General features: G+C 42.9%; 1 protein-coding gene across 1 annotated transcript in view; it reads left to right on the forward strand.

Moving 5' to 3' along the window:
• Positions 1 to 21,310, forward strand: part of RTTN (rotatin) — a 2,784,523-nt gene that overhangs the window by 42,429 nt on the left and 2,720,784 nt on the right. The window lies entirely within an intron of this gene.

Genomic DNA, 21,310 nt, shown 5'->3' on the forward strand with positions numbered 1-21,310 from the left:
GGTTATATCCCTATTAGTATGGAGAGGTGTCTGCTGCCCTAGCTAGCCATAAAGTAGATAAAGCACCAGGGTCTGACAAAATACCAGTGGACTTTTACAAATCTGAACATAGGATTTGGGTGCCGTACCTCACCAGGATTTTTAATGAAGCATTGTCATTAAACTCTGTTGCTCATACATTGACAAAGGCTGAAATTGTTCCGTCGTACAAGAAGGGAGGCAGGGAGGACACAGGCAATTATCACCCTATCTCCCTGCTTGATGCATGGGGTATGCTTTTTGCTAGAGTACTGTTAATGCATCTTGAGGCTTGGATAGAAGACACACATCTGATCCATCATCCAGGTTGGGTTCCAGGCAGGGGTTAGCACTTCCGACCAGTACCTGAGGTTGAGATTGCTGTGTAAAAAGTATGCACTGCTAAGCAGCATGAACTTGTACGTGGCATTCATTGACCCTAGGATAGCATGGGACCCCAGTTCCAAGCTCTGGGACCCTTTGGTTCATATGGGCATCCCTACCCCCCCTAATGAGGGCTATACAAAGCCTTTACACTGGCAACAAGGCCGTAATTAGGTGGAGTGTCGATGGTCGAGTCTCTAACAATGTCCCAAACCAGATGGGCGCAGGAGGGTTACGCAAGGGATGCATGCTCACACCAAAGCATTTCTGTCTTTTTATTAATATGATCATTTAATTAATATGCAGTGTGATGCTCCCAGCACTGGCCTGGGAAAGATGCCCTGTGCTAATATTTGTAGAGAACGCTGCACTCTTGTCACAACTCCAATTGGTTTCTAACTTCAGTTGCTTGCCTTTGAGAGATTTTGTACTTAAAATGGGCTTACAATCAACGTCCAAAAGACTAATGCTATGGTAATTAGGAAAGCCAAAGCCGGGGGGGGGAGTAAATTGGAGCTAAGGTTAAATGGGGAGCTTTTAGAACAAGTGAAAGACTGATTATCTAGGTCTCAAATATACTGATAATTGTAAGTGTTCTGCCCAGGTTTCCAAAGCCAAAGTCACTTTAGCCCGTTATAGTGGGGCCATTGCCTAACTTCAAAATTCCCTTTTGAATCCAGCTCTTCCAACTCCGACATCTATTATTAAGTTGTACTGTCTCATTATGCCAAATAGATGCATCTGGGCTGAAACCGTAACTCTGGCCATTAACCCTAAGCCATAACCCCAAGGCCTGTCTGGTTGCCACTATTGATTGTAACTTTAGCCTTTTATTAGACAGTTTTCCCATAGTATAAATATTTTCTAGATGATACAGTGCACAAAACTCTTTCTATACGTAGCCAGATTGGCTCTTTAATGCTTTCTTCTCAAAAATAATATGAACTCTTCTTAAGCAGAAAGGCTTTATAATATTTCACTAGATTCGGATATCCAAATCCGCCTCTTCAGTTTTTTGCATCAATATGTATTTTGGAACACGAGTATTTTTCCTGATTCCCCACAAGAAGGATTGAAAGAGCTTATCAAACTTCAACAGCTGTTTTTTTTATAGATTAATAGTGGGACTGATTGAATAACATACACCACTTTAGGTAATAGAACCATTTTGATTGCGTTGATTTTCTGCCCACAGATTCAAATTCAATCTTTCCCACCTTTTTAATTATTAATGACATTTTGGCTATTACCTGATCTAGATTACATTTAATTATTTTATTTAAATCTCCCGTAATACGTATTCCTAAATATGTAAGCCCCCCCCCACCTGCGACCGTCTACAATTCCAAGATTCCAAAATGTTTTTATTGCATGTCCTAGATAATGGAAAAATCCCATTTTACCTTGTGTCCCGATAATTTGTCCACTTCCTCAAACATTTCTTTTAATATAAATCCACATACTTCTGGGTTTGACAGTAAAAGCAGCATATCATCTGCATAACACAATATTTTGACCTCCGTATTCCCCACACTTATTCCTTCAACCATTTCACATTGCCTGATGTACGCAGCTAAAGGTTCCAGTGCCAAATTAAACAAAAACGGTGACAATGGGCATCCTTGTAGTGTACCTTTTTAGATAGAGGAAACAGCATCGAAATAAATCCATTAACCAATACCTGAGCCCTAACATCACGATGAATACACTCGACCATCTTCATAAACACTGGTCCAAACCCCATTTTCAACAATGTGTATTCCATACATTTCCAATGAACCCTATCAAAGGCTTTTTCTGCATCAAAAAAATCCTATGATTCCATTCGACTCCTGTCCATAATATGCCCCAATTACATTCAACACAGTCCTTATATTGTCATACCCAAAACGTCCTGGAGTAAAACCCACCTGAGATTCATCAATCATTTCCCCTATACATGACATCAACCTATTGGCCCATATTTTAGTGAACATTTTTAGATCCACATTCAGCAACGAAATTGGCCTGTAGATTCCACATTTTTTGTTATCCTTATTAGGTTTCGGAATTACAATGATAAAAGCATCTTTCATCGAGTCACATAACTCCTGACGCTATAAATTCATTATAGACCTCACATAAAATAGGTTCCAGCTGAGTAGCAAACCTCTTATAGAACTCCGAACCTATACCATCTGGCCCTGGAGATTTTCTGTCTTTCATCTGCGAAATAGCATTACATACTTCAGCAACATCAATCTCAGAATCTAGTATGTTCATACTTTTAACAGACTGGCTAATGGTTTTAACTTTCACAGAGGAAGATGGTTTAGAGTAGGGGTGTCACGGTATTAGTTTAATGACGGTACAATAACCTTCTTGCCAAATGACGGTATATCATGGTTATCGCGATATAGCAGGTGGAGTTAACTAATCTTAACAAATATTTTCTAACAGGTCATAAATTGTCAGATTTATCATCACAAACAAAACCAGGCACCCAGGGCCAGAATTGGGCTTTTCAACATACTTTCCACTGAAATGCCACCCCTTGCTTCCACCAAACACAAACCCGTGTGGAGAGGAGAGGCGGAGGGGAGCCCTGCTGCGACTGGCAAAGCAAACTGGATAGCTTTTCTTAAGTGGTCATTTTGGCTTTTAGCCCCTCCACTGGCTACTGGTGAAGATGAACATGTTGCTATCTTGATAACCTGCATGCCACAGATCAATGGAGTCTGATGGTAGTATATGCTGGTGCGCATACACACACACACGCACTCTCTCTTTACATTACAGCCTTCAGTTTACTTGCGGGCCAAAAGGTGTTCAATAATCTCGGACATGTTACACTTTGGCATGGCAGCAGAGAATACCCACAGAGATGAGTACATTTCGCACTGTGACTTATTATATGTAAATTCAATGATGGAACTAGGGAAATCCCCCATTGTCATATGTTGAGAAAACATTATCCTTTATAAATATATAAACCCCAAACCTCCAACCCAAAGTAAACACTTTTCCTTCTTGGCACTGTATTTATTCTTCCTATTGCTAACATATTGATTTTGTGTCAGGTACGTGTGGTTTATGCAATGGCATTAAAAACTGCTCCAACTGAAACTACTTCGCAGACGGCACATCCAACATTGCAAGACCAAGACTGCGCAGCACTTGCTTACTGCAGCCTTTCCAAATCAGATTGAAAAGCACACTTATGAACGGTATACCGGTATAAACAATGTGACGGTTATTATTGTTCAATTAAGTGGTTCACGGTATCTTTAACGGTATACCGTAATACTGTTGCATCCCTAGTTTAGAGAAAATATTTCCACAATCCTTTATAGTGCATCCTTGGGCTTGATGAGGGCATTTAGTTTTAAATGCCAAAAAGGTCGGTCTTTTGGTATAGCATGTTTTGATGTTACAACGTTGGGGTTCACAACCTTAAATTTAATATGAGGTTGAAATACATTAAAATGACAATAAGCCATAACCTTTTTTGGCATAATGGTTAGGATCTCCCTTTCAGAGGAAAAATACTGCCTCATCCCACGGAATCTCAACACTCTCAATCTTGTCTCCACCTAGGTGATCCTCCAGCAGTACACCACCTCCAGGGTTGGGATCAGGAACCGTCTTCTTTCCTTCCTTTGGTCACCTGGGAGGAGACTTTAGGCAGGGTTTCAGTGAGGGATCTGCATGATTTTTCACATCACCCAGTGCAGCTTGGCCTTTGGGTTGTTTGCTGCATGGCTGTAGCTTGGGCATGTGTCTCTGCTGCACGGTTGTGCGGGACATTGCAGTTTGAGTTTGAAACACCTAGCACTTCAGTAATATCCTCTCCTTCTTCATTATCGTCCTCTTCTGGTTTACCTTCTGTCATTGGTTGAGGATCCAACAAAGTGATGGGATATGAGCTAGGCCCAGCCCCCTTACTTTGCTCCAACCACACCCCTTTTCTTTTTCTATGTATAATTTTGTTTTCTGTAATTCACTCCTCACCCCATGTTAGGCATAATTGCAGTGAGCAAAAAGGACCAAAGTAGAAGAGATCACATATACTTTCTAGGCTGTGCAAATAGTTTCAGTTCCCAAGAGGAGTTCAATTCAAGTCAATGGGGTAGGCCAAAGTCAATGGGCTAGTGTTCTGGATAGGAAAGAGCAGTTCTGGTATCAAACAGTAAAGCCTTTGCAAAAGTTCTCAGGTGTAGTTAAGATGAAAAAGGATCATTTGTCGGGTCACAAGCTCATTAGGTCTGCAAGTTGGGAAAGTTTCACAAACTTTCACCGCGAGAGTGGTGTTCTCTCAATCGGGTTGGCACAATACCTTTTTTATGAAGAAACAAATGTTGCTGAAGTCGTGGTTCCTGGCAGGTCCTGCAGATCTCGCTGTTCCTGAGCTTAGTCGTGGGGGCAAGAGGGAGGATGTTTGGGGACTCCTGCACTGCACGGGATCGTTGAAAAAAGCTAACAAGATTGAATCGCTTCAGTTCCAGTAGCTGTAGATTCAAGAACACAAACTGGTTCCCCTCTCCCTGGTTAATCCTAACCAGCCTTGAGAATGGTATCCAGGTGTCTTATGAGTTGATTGGTCCCACCAACTCAAAGGAAGAAGCCGTCCTTGAAGGAGCTTCTCTGTCAAATAGAGTTTGGCAATTCTGACCTGCAGCAGGGCTTCACCGGGCAAACCAATGGTCCAGGAGTTGCAGCAGCCATCCTCTTCCAGCTCGTCTTCGGTTCTTTCGTTCCAGTGGTCGACTCTGCTTTCCAGTCAAAGAGACTCGCCTTTTAAACAGTTTTCTCTCTTTCATTCCAGCCTAGCTGTCACTCGCCCAGCAGGGTGGCTGTCCTTGCCGGACAGTCAGCCAGCCACTCACACCAGAGTGCATTTGGGTCTCTTAGGAGACTAAGCACAGGGAGTTTCGGGCACCTCCCTCACTTCCTGCCCACCCCAGACACTCGGACGCCAGAGGCGGTCTTCAGTCCTCCCGCCAAAGGCACACGAACAAAGGGACCAAACCTGGTTTGGCGCGCAGAGACAAACACTAGAAGGACCTTTCCAAAAGGAAACGGCGAAAAAAGAAGACTCGGACCTGTTTAAACAAAGGGGCTTAAGGCGCCATCTTGAAAAACATTTTTAGCTACCTGTGTTCGCGGTCGGGAAAAATCAGGCTAGTTTGTTGTAAAACCACTGCCACCAGCCTTTTCAATAGGAAAGGGTAGCATTTGACTGCTACATGAGTATTTATACACAGGGGATGCTATGTAACCCCTCCAGCACTCCATTGTAAGATGGTGTGTGCTGGGGGTATTTAATGTGGAAAGACTAGTTAAGTCAATTTCACTTTACATTCTCTGGGAAACGGTAGAATGGCACTTAAACCTTTGAGAAGTCTAAAAAGACATCCATGTGTCACTGCACTGAAGGTGCTGTGTAACACACATGAAAAGCTGCGTCTATGGAGTTATCTAAAACTCCATAATCCAAGAACACAAATGTAAAACGCACATCAAAATACATGAGAGAGTGGGGAAAAAAGGCTCACACTCTTTCCAGGTAAAAAAATCAAGTCCTTAAAATCCAGCAAAGTTGCTGGGGGTCTCTAAGGTGAAGGGAATTGGCACGTTTATGAGAATTCTCCCTAACACCCTATCATTCATAGCTTTTAACCCACCCATTATCAACACACTGGGCCATTATGCATTCTGCACCGAACCATCTAATAATATTTCTCGTTGCTCTGGAGCAGTTTATTTCTTTTATTCGAACACTATGCAATTTATACGTTTAGTCAAATCAAAGGTAACTTTCACAGGAAATTGCTTATGTGTACCTCCTTGGGTTATCGAGCTCCATTTTTCAAGACCTTTGCATGCTGTTGGTTGATAGTGAGTGTACATCTACGGTGCCTAGTGCCCCTTTCTGAAAAAAACACATATTTTTTTAATGTTCTTTCGCGATTTCGCCTCCCTGGCCTCTTTTGTTATTTATTTATTTATTTTTTCAAACTGTAAGTGGCCATTTTATAGCTAGGCTTTGATCCAAGGCAATTTCACAGTAAACACTTAGAAACACACCACTACAGTACTAGAAGATGACCATTTCATTCTGCTCATTTTTTTTCTATTAAATTCTGTCATTCTCGGGGGGGGGGGGGGTTTCCATGCAACTTACATTTTTCTTTTCGGCATTCACTTTGTGCCTCCCTCTTACTTTTGTCCCAACGCTCGGTATCCTTTCACCTTTTTAGCTCCCTTATTTCTTCCGCTTTATGGTGTAATTGATTTTTGACCACTTTCCAAGCTTTCCCCACTGAGTGTTCCTTGCTGCCATTTAGATTAAGTAAAAAGGCAACTTTTACTAGTGGCGCACCCTTGAAAATCCCCTTTGAAGTTTCAACTCTGACTCCTGTCTATTTTGCACGCACAAAGGTTCAGGGGGAGCGGTCCGCTACGTGCATTACTGTCTCAGCTGGGTGTGATTAATCCGAGGCGTGACTGCACCAACTGTAGAAATCCGACAATAAGGGAAACCAGGCACGAGCAGAATCGGGTGCAGCAGCAGTGCAGAAATGAGGAGAAAAACCAGCAGAGAGTATGCCTGTACCGGACAATAGGTCCCTAACCCACAATGAGCCTCATACTGAAAAGCTGGGTTGCCTTGGAACGGTGCCTCATGGAGCCCTGCACCCTCCCATGAGAGCTATGCCGCCATCCTTACCGCTCTGGGTCGTGAAGGGATCGTCCTGCCTGTTCTGTAATTGTTGTTTCCCATGGATGGACGAGGGGAATATAGCATTTGTGTTGTAATCTGCAGAGGGAAGGCTCTTCGTGGTTCATGTCTGAGGAAGAGGGGGAGTCGAATACGGCCTCTGTTGCACTGAACCCGGTGAGACAGGGACATGTTTGCTACATAGCCCCGGGTGATCCTGCTTCCCCATTACCCTCTGGCTCTTCTCGTCCTTCCTCGGCCCCTCTCGATTCCTACATTGAGTTCAGGTTTGATTGCTTCCCCCTCCTATTCTACTGGGATTTTGGCTGTGGGTCTGGGTTCCACCAACCCCTCTCCTTCAGGTCGGCTTGGCTCTGCGATTATTCTTGGTGAGGACTCTCCTCGCAATTCCTCCCATGTCTTACCCCCAGGTGCCCTGATTTCCAGGGTACCGTCTGACACCTCATGCCCAACCTAAATGATTGCTTGCCAGAGATGTAGGCTTTTGCATCATTTTCCTTTGCCCCAATTGTCCACCTTTGAATGTTCAGCAATAAATCACTAACTAGGAGCAATAGTAACATGGATATCGCCATGTGCTGTGGTGCTTGACGGTCCAGCTTTATTCATTGCATTGCTGGACAGTAGTTCCTGTTGTTTGGAGGACTGAAAATGGGCTCGCTCACCTAGGCTCAAATACATTTTCATTTGGTTTTCTTATTGGCACCCATTCCCCAGGCTGGAATGAGTGGCATTCTTACTCTTTAGAATCCCATTTTTGGGGTTCCACCAGTCCCGCTGATTGTGGATAATATGGGGAATGGAGCTTTTGCTGAATATTCAATAATTGTTTTTATTTAAATTTTATTGGCTTTTGAAACACAAGGGTAATATGTGCGAGTACATTCAAGTTGTATTCACTTTGGTACATCAGTGTGTTATTGGGATTAAACAAGAACAATACTATTAACTTCCCTTTTCCTTTTGCGTTAAAAGAACTCTAGTTCCATCCCCCCCCCTCCCTCCCTGAGACTGTCTGGCAAATGTATCCATTCTGTTGGCAAGAACTTAGTCTGTGCTTAGCGCAAGCTGGGATGTTGATCTCAGTTGGTTTGCATGTGTTCGTTCGGTGCAACAGGCCTAGTCGCCTCTGAGTTGCTGGGTGGAGTCCGGGTCTCATCATCATCGTGTATTCTTTACAGAGATTCTGGGTCTTCCGATGTTGTTAGTCTTTGGCTTGGGATACATATGTTGGCGAAGTCACACCAGGTTTCTTCGTGATGGGCTGCTTTTCCGTGGAGGGTCGCTGTGATTTTCTCCATCGTGTATATGTTTTTTGCGATGGAGGTCCATTCTTTTTTGACTGGAAGGCGTGGAGATTTCCATTTGATGACTAGGGCGACCCTCGCTACCAGTTATGGTGGGGATGCCAGTCCCTTTATCCTGGTTAATTTGTCGTCGTCGTCGTCTTATTCTTCTTCTAGCCCAAATAAAGTCAGGAGGGGGGGGGTGGTTCCCTCTCAATGCCGTCAATTGTCATCTGTGTCTCCATGATGGGCTGCTTTTCCGTGGAGGGTCGCTGTGATTTTCTCCATCGTGTATATGTTTTTTGCGATGGAGGTCCATTCTTTTTTGACTGGAAGGCGTGGAGATTTCCATTTGATGACTAGGGCGACCCTCGCTACCAGTTATGGTGGGGATGCCAGTCCCTTTATCCTGGTTAATTTGTCGTCGTCGTCGTCTTATTCTTCTTCTAGCCCAAATAAAGTCAGGAGGGGGGGGGTGGTTCCCTCTCAATGCCGTCAATTGTCATCTGTGTCTCCATGTTGTCTCACTGTGTACATGTCTCTGCACCAGAGTCTTGCGAGCTACCGGCGCAATACAAATTAATTAATAAATAGCCACTGATTGGTGGAAAGTCCTGCTTACAGGATTGGGTGTCGGGGTGTTTCTACTCTGGCCCTCCTGTGTTAGGTTCTTTATCTTGATTGGCCAGTTTAAAGTTCTGTTTTAATCACAGTTTCACTGCATTTATTTTCTTTCCTTTTTTCTTTTATCTTGGGACTCTATAAAATATTATTTGCCTTGTCCTTGGGTTCAGGTTTTTATTTTGAATAATTCAGGTACACCTTTACATTCCCCGAAGTTCCTCTATGAGGATTAGAACGTTGCTCCTCCCACAGGTTCCATGGTGTTTTGACTTGTGCTGGTGCTGCTGAAGGAAAAGGCTATGGCCCTTCCATTGAGGTCCTGTAGTGCCTCTCTGGCAGCATCTCTCCACTCCCCTCTGGCAGTGCAGAGGATGCTGCATTTCGGGCTTCTGGAGCTCTAATCCAAGCACGCCATGGCATGGATGCCCCGCTGTCCCTCTACGTGACGTGAGTCGCGCAATTGCTGCTGCTGTCTCCCTGGTGTCCCGCACTAGCGGATAGGGCTGTCTGCACTGATAGGTAGCCACGGGCAAGTCTATTGGAGTTGTGGCACCGCAACTGATCCTAGAATATAAGGACATAAGGCAGTGCATCTATTTAGTCTGGCTTGGTCCAATGCTTGGCAATGTCCACTTGCCCAATATGGGATATATTGACCCGCTCCGCTGTGCTTCATCACATCACTTTGTTGCATTGATGCAAGAAACAGCAAAATGGCTGCGCTGACTCTGGTGCGCGCCCGAATCTCAATTTCTTTTTTACAACCACCAAAGAAAATGGCTGCATCACCCTGCCACACACATTTCAGGCGGGGAGGAACAAAGTACACACCGCAGGAGTGTGCCAGTGTGCTCTGCAACGTGTAACATTGAATTAAGTGAAATAGGGAACATTGCCTTGCTGAAATCCCCAAAATTCCCTTTAGAATGACACCTTTTCCAACCTTTACAAATGCTATTTTGAGGCCAAATCCATCCATGTACTATGAAACTGCTGTGATTGAAAAGGCCCGCCAATGCCCAGAAGTCATTGTGCATTAGCAAAACCATGTCTAGTTCCTGAATGACAGGCCCAGTCATCTTAGCTTGGAAAGAAATCAACCAGGGGCTGTGTTTTCAGTTTACACGGGAAACACGTCTATTTGCTTTGCAAGAGACTCTAAATAGCTGAGCCATTCCTGTTTAAATGTATCCATGCTGCAGAACAACTCCAGCATTCCAAAGAATAACCATAACTGCATGGTAGTATTTGAATTTGCTGGAGAGGAAAATCGAATTTAGAAGAAAGAAATGTTGGCAGTTTTTAAACACGTGGTAAAATGGGCTTTGCTGACTGAAGAAAAAATGGCTATTGTGAAGTAAATTGTTGAGTGAATGACTGCTTACTTAGCAATGTAAAGGGATTATGTGGCTGGTGATTATACATGCATAGGCTAATTTTGTTCCACCGGTTTGTTAAATCAAGACTCAGAAATCCGGAAATAAAGACTTTTAAATCGACTGAGTTGAGTTGGCAAGCTCTAAAAAAAAAACTGGTCTTCCAGTTGTTCAAGTTCCAGCCCTTTAACTTCCTGTAGGAAGGGAGGCACACCATAAACTTCCAGGACACCAAAAGTGCTAATTGCCAGCTTGAAAAACCTTGTATGGGACAGGACAATGGGAGTTCACAAGCTCATCAGTCATTCGTCTGTGCTCCAGGCTGGGACAATAACAGTCTTGGGACACTCACCTGTCAAGCGTGAAGGGCAATAAAACCTTCAATTATGAGAGAGGCCCCCCATCCTGCTTGGAAGAAACTGCCAGTTGGTGTTAGCTGGGAAGAAAAAATGACCGTCTTAAGACAAATGGGAGTCATTGTCTATCTTATAAGGAACTTTAAAACGACTTACATCTCAGCTGTCAAAATTGGTATAAATGTGGAATTTTCACAGCGTAAAAGTGGAATTGTTGGTTGTGTTTGAAAACTTGGTAGAATGTGGTGACACACTCTGGACAGAAATGGTGATATATGTTGTATTACCAGAAAATCATCCATTTGCAAATGTCAAATTTTGTACATACATCCCCGGGGACAATTTGCATCTGTGTATAAAATTGTGGAACTTTAGGCCAAATCTTTAATGTGTAAAATTACCAAAATGTGTCAAAGGCAAAACAACATGAGGTTTGGACTAATCTGTGCTGCACAAAATATGTAACCTCTGTATCTGATTTACTAAGTGGTTGCAACTGCATAAATATATGTTTTTGGCAAAATCGGATTTTCAGTAAAGTAAATGTGGGAGTTTCTAGGTACAGTAAAAAATCACCTCATAAACATGACATCCTTTTCCTGAAATTCAATCAGCAAAGAGCTAGGCGGAGGCTTCTACCCTTGCCTAATCCTGTTAGAGGGCGGGTGTAGTGAATCCTGCCTCTGTCATATACTGTAATGATGTCATCTGGCATTCTAAATAGGGCCCCTGACTAGCACTCCAGAAAGACTGATTCCTGACTCTCTTCCTGAATTTCTGCGTGCCGTCCGGTTCCTGTTTCCTTCATCCTGTTTTGATCCTGATTCCAGATTTTCTTTGCCAAGCCAAGGCCTATGCATTGCTGACCCCATTCCCAGCAAGGCCTCAATCTGAAACCTCCATTCTAAAAATCCCATCACCCAAATTGTGGGAAGCTTCCTAAACCAGCTTGGCCTGCTGCCACTACATGCATTCCTGCTGCAAATCTACCATCCCGCTGATCTGTAGTATCCAGTAATCAGAAGTGCCAGTCCAGTACCATCCTGTGACCAGAATTGCCCGCTGATCTGTTCTGCTGAGTTTGTCCGGCTGTCCTATGTTAGACCAGATCTGTGTGGTGATCTAGAGCGCTGACTGTCCAAAATCCAAATTAAAAGTGGACTGTGAGTTTCAATAGGAACCATAGAACCATAGCATAACGTGCCTTGTCCTATCCCAATCTCTAAACCATCCTATCCTTACCTTAATATCTTGTAACATTGTCAGAATACTTATTGCAACCCTGTAATTGATTTATCTTGCTAAACGCCATTTCTTTAGTCATTTTAATCTTGTCTTGCAAATCCTAAGATATCAATCCTATTTCGAGTGATCCGACTAGTTCCGCCAGGGCGGGCGCTGGGGAACTAGGGTTGAACTCACGAATCAACCCTGGAGCTTACTGTGTCCCTCTTTGGTGTTCTAGCCTGAATGCTCTAGTATAGAGTAAAACTGTTCTTGTCCAAACTGAGTTTCTTTTCTGTTTTCACTACCCGATTTTTCTAAAAACGGCTCTTATTCTACATAGCATATCTCCCTCAGTTTAATAGCTAGAGTCTTCATTTCACTTCATGATTGTACCTAAGATCTATAGCTATAGCTGCACCACAACCCAAAAACCGCACTTCAAATCAGTGAATTTACTATCAATTGTTTTAAACCTTCCATTCAATTTCGAATTGTATGCTTTTGCTCAACCTGTTGCTAATGATTGCTAGTATCTTTCCAATGTTGCTCCAGTAAAGATTTGTACTGATTTAGGGATTTTTGCACACATTCATTGTTTTGTTCAGCCATTTCCGAGTGTCATTTTTAACCTTGCAAGGGTTTCAAATCCGTTTTTCTCTCTTGTTTGGGTGGGGGGGGTTGGCTTCAAATTTTGTTTCTTATTCCTCATTCCTGATGACCTGCTGCTTCCTTATATCTATTTACAATTGCTTATTTGTGGGTTGAGGAATATTGCAGGGGGGAATCCTAACTTGAGTGCTACCTTTCTAAAAATTGATAAGTGTCTCTATTCTCTGGTGTTTTCTGTGTGGCTAAAGGGTTAATTTAAGTGCATTGCCTACATTCATATCGTATTATCATCACATTGGTGATCGCTGCCCCATATTAAAAAGTGTATGATTTCTTTGCATTTTAAAATATATATATTCAGAAAGGTACAACAAACAATGTTGATCACGAGATGGAATCAATCGATTTCCAAGAGTTGGAGATACGAACAGATTGGACGGTTAAAAGCAAACTCAAACAAAAATCCAAGTTCAATCCCATGATGAATATCGCTAACAACATTGAGGCGTTTCAAACACTGGTAATAGAAGATCTCAAAAAACTCAGGCGTAACAAAGGACATCAAGAAAAAAGTAATCTAACCATGAAGGATAGAGTGGCCCTCAAAGAACTATGCAACCTGACCAACTGCGTAATTAAGCCCTCTGATAAGGGACGTAACATTGTACTTATGACTCGTGATAATTACATTAAAGAGGCATACAAACAGTTGAATCATAAGAACTGCTACGAAAGATGTGATGGAAATCCCACAAAAGAACTAGAAGAAAAAACAAAAGTTTGTAGCAGGTTGGGAGCAGAAAGGGATTCTTACCGAAGAGAATTGTAAATTTTTACAAACTACAAACTCCACCACACCAACTATATATTTTCTTCCGAAAATACATACACATTGTAAAAAACCACCAGGGAGACCGATTGTTTCCTTAGTAGGGTCAGCTCTGGAGAATAGGTCTAAATTTATAGATGAAACTTTGTTTCCTTTTGTCTCTACGTTACCTTCTTATCTCAAAGACACCAAAGACTTTCTGTCACGCATTAATAACATTTCTTGGGAATCAAATTTCATGATGGCAACAATGGATGTCGTGTCCCTGTACACATCAATTGAGCATGACTATGGTAAAAAAGCTTGTGAGAAATATCTGAAAACGAGGTCTCTCAATTATCTCAAACACACGCAGATGATCTTAGAGATGATTGACCTTTGCTTAACCCACAACATTTTCGTCTTCAATGAAGAATACTTCAGGCAAACACAGGGCACAGCAATGGGCACTACATTTGCCCCGTCGTATGCTAATCTAACGATGGGTTTCTGGGAGGCCTCTGAGGTATGGACGGAACAAAATCAAGAATCAACTGAAAACGTGGTCATCTGGCTCAGGTACATAGATGATCATAATCTGGAAGGGGACCGAACATGGGTCGAATTTGTGAAGCAGTTGAATCAAAATGAGCACAACCTTAGGTTCACTGAAACCCACAGCTTCTCGTTTATCACCTTCCTAGATGTGAACTTACGAATAGTGGAACAATCACTTACATGTTAACTACACAGAAAACCAACAGGGTCAAACATGCCACTTCATGCCAAAAGTGGACATCCAAAGAGTTTAATTTGGAGTGTACCATACGGAGAATTCCTTAGGATAAGAAGAAACAGCTCCACTCTGGACACATATGATGCAGAGAGTAAAACCACAGCTAGAGGATTCTTACAACAATGTTATCCGAAGAAAGTTATCGAAAGAGCGTACCTAAGAGCTAGAAGTCACAATAGACAAATTCTCCTGGCGGACAAAGAAAAGACAACCACGAAAGAGAATTAAGGGACACGTTTATCCTAACGTATGATAGTAGAACAACTGAAGCAAAACGAGTGTTGCAGAGACATTGGAAAGTGCTCACTATTGACAAGGACATTGGTAAATCACTAAAAAAACATCCTGATATCAGCTTTAGAAGAAACATTTCGATTAAAGACAGTTTAGTTCACAGTTTTATGGATAAAGAAATACTCGATGATGCAAGCTCCTGGCTAAAGAATCAGAAGAAAGGTTTCTATAAATGCACAAGGTGTAATATGTGTAAGTTTGCAAAAAAACTGTGCTACATTGGAGCACCCAGTAACAGGGGTAACAGTACACATCAACGAAAAAATCACGTGCGACACCGAATACGTGGTATACATTCTGTTATGCAAGTGCAACAAGTGGTACGTGGGAAACACCAAGTGCAAATTGAAAACAAAGGTGCAACATGTCAGGGCTATACACAACAAAGATGCGAACTATCCAATGGCCAAACACTTTACTGAATACCACGAGAACAACATGGAAAGTTTCGCATTCTTCGGAATCCATGCCATTAATAATGGCCCTAGAGGAGGAGACCGAGAAAAAAAGCTACGACAACAAGAAACTCATTGCATTCTAGATTTCGAAACTAAACAGCCAAGAGGCCACAACATTGACGAAGAACTTTATACCTTTCTAGGACATTGATTTTCATGACCAATGGTCCTTATTTCTGATATATAACTGATTAGAAGTGATTTCATTAACTGGGTTCCAAATAAGTGTGAATCCAGATTTGTTGCAGATTTTAACTAAATGTTTATCACATGTGTTGTGGTGATGGGTATTTGTGTGCTTTTTGTGGAGAGCCACGATGGTGGATTGTTGTATATTTTTATATATATTTGGACCAGTCTGAACTGACGCATAATGTAGGCTAGAGACATGCAGGTAACATTAATTGGGATATTTCCAAAAAATTAATCTGATCCGAGGCTGCTAAGTACTAAGCACTAAGCACTTTATGGACAATTAAGTCTTTATGCACGTAAGCATCTGGCACTTTGACAAACTGCACTAGGCACTTTATTTGACAAATGTCGAATGCACTATGCACTTTACATTAAGGCATAAGACACTTTCAATAAAGGGAATAAGGTACTAGATGATAACTATATAGTACCACATTACTCGGATCAAGTGGAATATCATTCGAACAAATTGCAGGCACTATGCACTTTATTGCATAAATGGCTAATGCACCATGCATTCTACATGAAGGCATAAAACATTGCATACTCAGAGAAATAGGCAGCTTATGGTAATTAGAGATTACCACACTACTTGGATCACGTGTAAACCATTCAACACACCTGACAGCGGCAATACTAGTACAAAGTGTGCCGTAGATGAGACCATACTATTAAGAAGTTATTAATAGTTCACAAATGATAGTACTGGGTATTATGAGAGTCTGTAATGATTATTCAATCACTGATTTCACATGAACCAACTCAAATGGGATAAAATACATCATAGGAACTAAGCCTATCTTAAGATGGCCGCCGGCACACAACCTACTAGTTACTAACATGCAAGACTCTTGTTTGTTTCCACTAAATGTCGATCCACATGTCCTGTTTCTATGCCTATAGTCATGTCTCTTTGTATTTTAACACTGTGGTGATAGGATACTGGTGTTGTGAGCAAGCGGCGAGTAATGCTGCGAAACACGTCAACTTTTTGTTGGGAAAGCCGACATGCAAGGCGTCTTATATACGTGGATGCCAACTTTTAACCAATAAAGAGGTTATAAAAAATATGCTGAGAGAGATGTAAATCTCTGAAGTAACATCCGAAGGCGAGTGCTCCTCGAATGACTGATGGCAAGTCAGTTGCATAGATAACATATATATTCACAAAATAAAGTATTTCAGTTGTGCGCTCCTTACTAGGCTGAGACCAGGGTGTATCGCCTGATTGAAATACTTAACACCAAACGCCACCCAGTTGCCGGTTTATGTGTCATGGATGTACGTTTAGTAAACGGGGAAGCATTTAGGCAGGGAGCCGCTGATCCATATACTGTTATCTCATAAGGAAATATTTGTTAGAGTAGTGGTGTGTACCACATGGCTAAACAAGCAGAATTGCACATGTTTTGAATGCCGCTCTAACGCCATGCCCTCCAAAGCTGGAGTATGTTATGTTAATAGAACTTGTAAAGCACACTTTCACCCAAGGGTATCTTGGCGCTGGGACAACATATGTGTAAACAAACAGCATCGCTAGAACAATAGGGTCTTTAAAGCCCATCTGAACTCAAGATGGTTGGAGTGCTACCGAAGTTTAGCCGCAGCTACAGAAAAAGCCTGGTCGCCAACCCTGCTTAACTGAGTGGTAGGAACTACTAACTGGAGATCAGACTTGGAGCGGAGTTCGCGACCAGGAAGGTACCGCGCAAATCTGTTGTGAAGGTAACTCACACTTTGGCCATAGAAGGCACGATTAACTATACAGAGGGACTCTGGCCACAGGGAGCTAGTCAAGAGTACGAAGGGCCAGAGTACGGAGGGCCAGAGTATTATGAGCCCCGTAAGGAACATTCAGCGCATCACGAGAAGCACGTTTATGCAGTCTTTGTAATTGATGTATTAGCCCTTTGGGCTGGGTCAAATACAATGCATTACAATAGTCTATTCGACTCGGGATTAATGCAGCCACAATGGGAGAACGAAAGTGAAAGGGAATCGGCAGAAGCACCTTCTGTAGAATCCTCAGGTGGAAATGGCCTGCTTTACAAACCGCGGCCACCAGAGAGGCCATAGAAGGAGTGGAAGAGACCACCACTCCATGATTTATTACCTTCGTCACAGGGGAAGGCAGAGTCCCAAGTGTAGGTGGCCAAAAGGAAGAGATTCAAAGTGAAGGGATAGGAGGGGCACCATGTACCATTAGGATGTTCATTGTTACTGTAACTGGCTACATGTATTATAACAGACTTTTCTGCATGAGGCTCATTGTGTAAAACCCTGGTGTTTCTGTGCTCTGGGGGATACATTTCTGGGAAAGGTGCACTATACTGGCTTCCTGACCCATTTCTGCACAGCTGTATGGAAATAAACTTGTCACTGCCTTACATTCTAATTGGAGTATTTGGTGAAAGTTTGCAGGTTCTGTCAATGCCAATGGAGAACAGGCCCTTACAGTAACCAGTTAAATCTAGTCCGTCCTGTGAATAGACTATACCGGCAGATTAGTCTCCTAGAAAGTATTAAAGAAAAGTATGTCATTTTGAAGGATAAAACAAACCTTTTAAAATCTTAGCAATGCGTTTCTGAACTTTGCATTGCAAGTGTCTCTGCAGCCACTGATCTCAAACTGGGTGGGCATCCCACGGCTACAGAGTCCAATGCTGTACTGTAATAAGCTATCAGTGATGTTTAACAACTTGTTTCTTTGTCGGTACAGCTTGCGCATAACCTTCTTTCTCATGACAATATAGAAGACATTTATTTTTGTAATCTGGTAATCCTAGAGTAGGAGAAGTTGCTAATGCTTGCTTTAATTTCTTTGAAGGCCTTTTCTTCTTCTTCACCTGTCCAAACTATGGTTCAGGTATATTTAAATGAGTCATTTCCAGCATGGCTTCACTATAACAACGCAGCCCACACGAGATCCTTTTTTGGGTGCCACTCAGCATCAATAACTAGTGGTACCCAAAAAAGATCTCATGTGACTTACCGTAGCTGGCTTAAGCAGTTTTAGAATCCTTTGTACTCTTGATTCCGTGATATTGTTGCTCTCTGCTGTTATATCATGTCTCAGATAATGCACGTTTCCCTGTATAAGTGACATTTTTGCTTGGCCGCTTTGTCCCTTTTCTGCTAAAGCAGTCCGCCGTAGTAGTGTATCTTGTCTGCAAGCTTCACAAGAGGGTGGAGCAATTAACTCTTCTACGCATTGCATTAACACAGGTCATCCTGGGAAAGTAATATTTTCTAAGTCCCTTTTCAGGGCTTAACTAAATGGGGTTAGGCTTTCAGTGTACCACTGAGGTAAACCAGACCATGCAAGTTGTCTCCCAGCAGGCGTAAATCTAATATGTACTAAATCTCTGGATGTAGGGGAACAGAAAAGCAAGCCAAGCATAAGTCGACAATTGTAAAGTGTGTTGCTGTGAGTGTTCTGTATGAGGCCGGGTTTAGGGACCATATGAAATTATGATAAAACCAAAGTGCTTGCTTCCCTTAAACCTTGCACAAATTTGTAAACTTCTAGACCAGGTTTCTTTATTGGTAGGATTGGGGTATTAGTATTTGGTATGAATATTCCATTGAGTTTCTTAAGTTTACATACTCTACCTAAAAGAGAGTTACTTGCCCCATAGCCAATGCAGACAGATGACAAAAAATGGATCTGGGATTGTGTAAAATGGTGCACGTCACCATAACCATACTTTAGTTTTGGCACATACTTTATTTGTTCAGAGTAAATGTCAAATAAAAGTTCCAAATACCCCCATACTCGCCGGCAAGGTTGTATACCATGCAAATGGTTCTTGACTTTCAAAACAGTTCGACTATGCGAGTGGGTGAGTAGATTTTGTGAGCCCTGCCATAACTGTTTTTAGGAACAATGGGCCACATTTCTTTGAGTGTTTCAAATCCTCGTATTCACTCAAGCTTTTGAGAGGTAGCCCAGCACGTATTGTCCCTGCTTCTGTCTTCATGCCCGCTAAGTCCAGGGATTGTCTAGCAGTGACTGTGCTGCACCATGCAAGACTTGTTTGTGCAGCGCAAGTTGTGCAATATTTACTCTCCGGTGGAGTTTGGCAAGTATGAGGAAACTGAGAGCGTCCTCACGTCTACTCCCCCTAGGTCCTCTCCTCAGGTGGCCAGGGAAAGGCCATTGCCTTTTGGATCCTGACCCTGCAGGTGTATAAAGAGAGGGCCAGAGAACAACACAGGGAGCAACAGGGAGACCAGCGGGGGAAGAGACCAGCGGGGGACCATTTTCCGAAGGAGGCAGCCGTGGTTGGACCGGTGGAGGAACCAGGACACCGGCCAGAGAACCTGTACAGCCTAAGCCAAGTTGGGCCTTTGGGCTGAGAGGTATGGGAGCCTCTGTGGCAAGGAATCTGCAGCGGGCACTGTGAACTTTATTGGCAAAACAAATAGCAGAGGACGGTCAAAGCGAAAGTGCCCATATGATAGCAACCTATGGAAAAGAAGCGCAAGTGTGAAAGAGTGCCATAGAAAGGTGGGATATGAACAAGGCCACCACAAACTGAAGTTTGAGTGAATGCATTGCAGCAAGGCCAAGGATTGAAAAGAGGCGTGCAACACGTTCTGGAAGAACCAAGAGGTTAACCAGGAGAAGCCAGAAGAGTGTAAACACTGCACATAAAGCCAAGAGGCCAACCAAGAGAAACTTAAGGGAACGTGATTCTATACACAGGGAATAGTATAGAAGAACCTGTGGCCTAGAGATCCTGGCTGCGCGACCTTTGGTGTGGGACCGTGTGGTCTGTCAACTGCGACTGCAAACAAAGGCATTCACAAAGTTCCAGATAGGTAGGTCTCCTATTTAGGTTGCTCTGATATTTAGGGGCTTCCTACCTTTTGTCAAGTGCCCAAAATGTCCTCCTCTTCACTTTGTTTTTTCTTCTCTTTGTATTGTACTCAGGGATATGGTGCCCTGCGCTCACCCTTACAGATACCGAGATTTAGTGCACTGGTCACTAGCCAGCACCTAGGGATATAGAGCCCTGCTCATCTCCCTCTTCCCTACAGCACGCCCCTCTTCTAAGTTTGCTGGCTCCCTCTTCTGCTACACATCCCACTCTGGTGTGTGTGTCTCTCTGTCTCTCTCTTTTTTCAGGGGACTCCTCTCCCACTCACTGGCACACACCCGCTCTTCTGGGCTCAAGTGGCTCCCCTGCTCTGGTGATCGCCGACTTCCTCACCAAACTCCTCCCCTGAGCTCCCAGCCTAAAAGACCCTGTCGGTTTCGCCTCTTTTTTTATTTTTTAAGGCCCCTACCATTCTTCCATTGGCGGATGCAAAACTTTGAATTGATTGGTTATTTGGCTTCCTTTTGCAAGCCAGGGGAATTAAGTCGTTAAACGGCTTGCTGCCATCTTGCTTCTCTTTCAGTTGATATCCAAGTGCAAGAGTTGGCTGTTGGCTGCTCTGCTTTTGCCTTGCATCCTGGCTGTCCCCCTGCACAGACATTTGCTTTGTGGGTTACTGATGTTAACAAGGTACCCACAATGAACAAGCAGTTATGCTGCACACGCAATGCTGCTGGGGAGAGCTGTTGGTATACGTTAGGCTTTTCCCTTTGAGGAACTGCACTAAGGGGTAACTCTGGATGTGCTAGTATTACCATATAGTGCATCTTTTCCGAAATTCCACCAAGGCACTCCGGAATATGCTCTGTGTTTTGAAACCCTAACCCTGATGCATCTTGAGAGATGTAGTCTTGAATACCCTGGGACCCGGTCATTTCTAATTAGTTTCTGTCTTGGGGAATAGCGTAGGGTTGGTCCTGTCGGTTTCACTCTCGAACCGGGGACGGGAATGTGATGTTTGCACTGTGATGGGTGAGGGTGGGTTCAGGGTAGGGTCAAGGAGCCTATGTGGGGACCCCCTCCCATTAAAAAAAAAAATATATAATAATTTCATGCAAGCTACATCATTTGACCAAACCGAGGTCGAAATATACACGTAGAACTGCCCGTTCCATAGCTTCAGGTACAGGAAAATGCTGTATTAATGTAAAAATTAATTTGTCATTTCTTTCTTTGTGGTGACTGCTACTTCGTTTACATGTTTTTTACTCTACACAGCAGGGCATTATGTGTAAAGAAAGCACATGTTCATAGTAAATTAAAGTACACTGTTAT

This window comes from Ambystoma mexicanum, chromosome 5q, assembly GCF_040938575.1.
Source record: "Ambystoma mexicanum isolate Mex_15411 chromosome 5q, UKY_AmexF1_1, whole genome shotgun sequence".
Taxonomy (NCBI): Eukaryota; Metazoa; Chordata; class Amphibia; order Caudata; family Ambystomatidae; genus Ambystoma; species Ambystoma mexicanum.